A 3,380-nucleotide genomic window follows, 5' to 3' on the forward strand; every position below is an offset into this window, starting at 1 on the left:
AAAAAAAAAATTAAAGAATCTGTATTTGGACAATGTGGACTTGCCTCAAGACTCTTATTAGGAGTGCATCTTAGAAAATATATTTAATCTCTTCTTGACCCAATGTGCTTGACCCATTTTTAGAGTATGATAATAACTACCACACAAGATTACAGAAAGGATTATGGTGAATGAAAATTAGTCATACCCTCTGACTGACATTTTTTTTTTTTTTTTGTCTTTCTGGAGATTTTGTAGTAATTTCTCCTTTCATGCTTACTTACTGCAGTAGGGAGAAATTCCTAAGTTTGACTGTGGAGAAAGAGTGGATGTTGACTCAGATATTATTTTAAAAAATCACCCAAGTGACTGCAAACACTTATTTTCTAGACTTATAACTCTGAATACCTTGGTCAATTTTTTAAAAATTGTTAATTAGCTAATCTGATCACAAATTAATTTGGCTTCATAAACATTAATATCTGACTCTTAGACATGAGAATTATCACATAAATATTGGAGCATCTTATATTGGTAAGTCCTATCTTTTCATATATATTTTAAAATATTTTTTATGTTTGTTCTAATGTTATTGAAGTAAATGATTTTAAACCTATAAAGTGAGATTGCATGCACTGAAAATTAGGTAGCATATTTCCTAGAAATAACATTTTTAGATGCTTGCTTTATTCCTTTATTTGCTGGTAGACTTCTTTAAGGCAGGAAATATTTGGTGTAATAGAATGAGCTGGACCCTCCATGTTCACTTATATAGACTGTGGTAAGAAACTGTAATTTTATTCCAACATCAGTGTATTATTAAAAATATTTAATTATTAGCAAGTTAACATTAGGAGAGAATGATACTTAACTAGGCAATATATTAAAATAATGAAACTACATTCTCAAATAAACTAGAAAGTAGTATGTGTTCAAGGCATTCTCTAGAAACTGTTGATCTCTCAAAATAAAATTCTAATCTGTTTTACCTACTTATAGGTCACTTGTAAAATAATTTCCAGCTTTTTAAACAGTACTGAAATGTGACTTAAAGCTGTTAAATATTTGGGGTAATTTTGAGTTGCATAATTTTGAAAAATAATACATGTATTCTTTGTCCCATTTTCTCTTCTCTATAGCTATTAACTTTGTCTCTGTAAGAATTCTGAATAAACATACAACTCTACCTAGGTAATTCCTGTTTATATTTTAAATAAAGTTATGTTTACTGTGCATTCTTTTAAGAAATTAATGCATATTAATATGAAACATTTGTAAACTGATGCATAGCACCACTTCAATATATATATTTATGATCATTTTGAATTTACTCTTTATGCAGTTGATATATAACAGAAATGCTTCCTCAAGCCAATTTAACCTTGAATTAAAAGGTGATTAATATGTAGAGTAACCATATGGTTTGGTTTCCCTAGACTAGTCCAACTTTATACTTATAGCACTGGCTTTCTTCCAAATTATTCTTGTCAAAAGTGTCTCCAATTGTATGAAAATTTATATGTCACTTGAATAATACACTTCTGAGTTAATGTCCACTATATGTATTCAGATTTATGTATATTTATCTTTTTACATTGTTTCCCAAGTTTAATAATGTAAAAAAAATTCTGATAGCACTTATAAACACAGAATTTTTAACTTAGCATTATTTTTTGGTAAAATTTCCAAGGTAGAATCACTGACTGAGAAGTGGCATGCTGTTTTCAAACTATTGTTGCATGTGACTCAATACCTTTGTAGTGTATTTTTTCATCGTGGAGTTGAGGTGTTTTCCAACCTTTTTTCTACCACATGTCCTCTATGCTGTCACTGCACAATCCTGTCAGTAAATGCAAACTCAGCACAAATATTTAACTATCGTAAAATGTGAGGAATATGAAAACTGCTTTCTCTATCATAGATGACAAGAGCAATGTGTTTCTCATTTAATCATCTGCAGCTCAACACTGAGCTGAGACATTCTTTTCAAAAAATGTTGACCGGATTTCATTTTAGTATTTGTATATATAAGATGTATACACACATACATATACATAATATATCTAAATATACATATGTATTTGAATTTTAGGTTCTCTGCTGCTGCTGCTGCTAAGTTGCTTCAGTCGTGTCCAACTCTGTGCGACTCCATAGACAGCAGCCCACCAAGGCTCCCCCGTCCCTGGGATTCTCCAGGTAAGAACACTGGAGTGGGTTGCCATTTCCTAGAGCAATGCAAATAATATTTTGTTGTATTAAGAACACCATCTTTAACCTTTCAATAGTTTTTTTAAGTGTACAATACATAGTAACAACTATAGATATGAGATCTCTGAAAATAATTAATCTTTCATAATTGAAATTTTATACACATTGGTAGGCAACTCCCCACCCCTCTATCCCCAGATCAGGAACTATTATCCTATTCTTTGTTTCTATGAGTTTGATTATTTTTAATTACTAATATAAATGGGATCATGTATTATCTGTTATTTTGAGAGTGGCTTATTTCAGTTAATATAATGTTTTTCAGGTTCAGATTGACTTTTTTTTTAAGGTTGAATAATATTCCAATGTATGTATATACACTTCCTTTAACTTTTCCAAAATATCAAAATGTAGGGAATACTTCCAAACTGATTTTATGAGGACAATATTCCCCTGATAATAAAAGCGGAACAAGACATCACATAGAAAGATAGCTGCTGGCCAATATACCTGATGACCCTAAATAAAAAAAAAATAATAAATAATAAAATACTTGGAAACCAAATTCAGTGGCACTTTAAAAAGGCCATAAATACAACAAAGTGTGACTTAACCCTTGATGGTTCAACATATGAAAGTCAGTCAAAGTGATACACCACATTAACAGAATGAAGGATAAAAAAATCACATGATCATCTCAATGGCTACAGGAGAAGCATTTGACAAAATCAATAGTTTTTCATGATAAGAACTCTCAACAAACAAAGATTACAAGGACACTTTTGTTTTTGTTCAGTCACCCAGTAGTGTCTGACTCTCTTTGACCCCATGGACTGCAGCACGACAGGCCTCCCTATCCTTCACCATTCCCTGGAGTTTGCCCAAGTTCATGTTCCTTGCATTGGTGATGCCATCCAGCCATCTCATCCTCTTGACATATCTTCTGTCTGATAAGTAAATAGAATTCTGTGAATTATTTATTGGAATTTAGTCTCAAAGCACTTTTGTTTTCAATTATATTTGAAATAAAACTACAATAATTTTTGTTGGAATTATCTTTAACTTGTTCACTATTTTGAGAAAGCTAGGTCAGAATGAGTTATTTTATTTTGGAAAAACCCTAATGCAGAGACTATTCTGTCCTTTCACTGAATATTGGAAAAATCTGCAAAGCCTGAAAAATTAATTACAGA

At 31.1% G+C, this 3,380-nt stretch overlaps 1 long non-coding RNA gene across 1 annotated transcript; it reads left to right on the forward strand.

The window, feature by feature from the left end:
• Positions 1-251: 251 nt before the first annotated feature.
• On the forward strand, positions 252-3,141 carry LOC129624130 (uncharacterized). The gene is made up of 3 exons (XR_008700765.1): positions 252-513; positions 2,072-2,175; positions 2,984-3,141. It is a non-coding gene; the product is annotated as an uncharacterized LOC129624130 (long non-coding RNA).
• Positions 3,142-3,380: the final 239 nt, after the last annotated feature.

The sequence above is a fragment of the Bubalus kerabau genome, chromosome 12 (genome assembly GCF_029407905.1).
Source record: "Bubalus kerabau isolate K-KA32 ecotype Philippines breed swamp buffalo chromosome 12, PCC_UOA_SB_1v2, whole genome shotgun sequence".
Taxonomy (NCBI): Eukaryota; Metazoa; Chordata; class Mammalia; order Artiodactyla; family Bovidae; genus Bubalus; species Bubalus kerabau.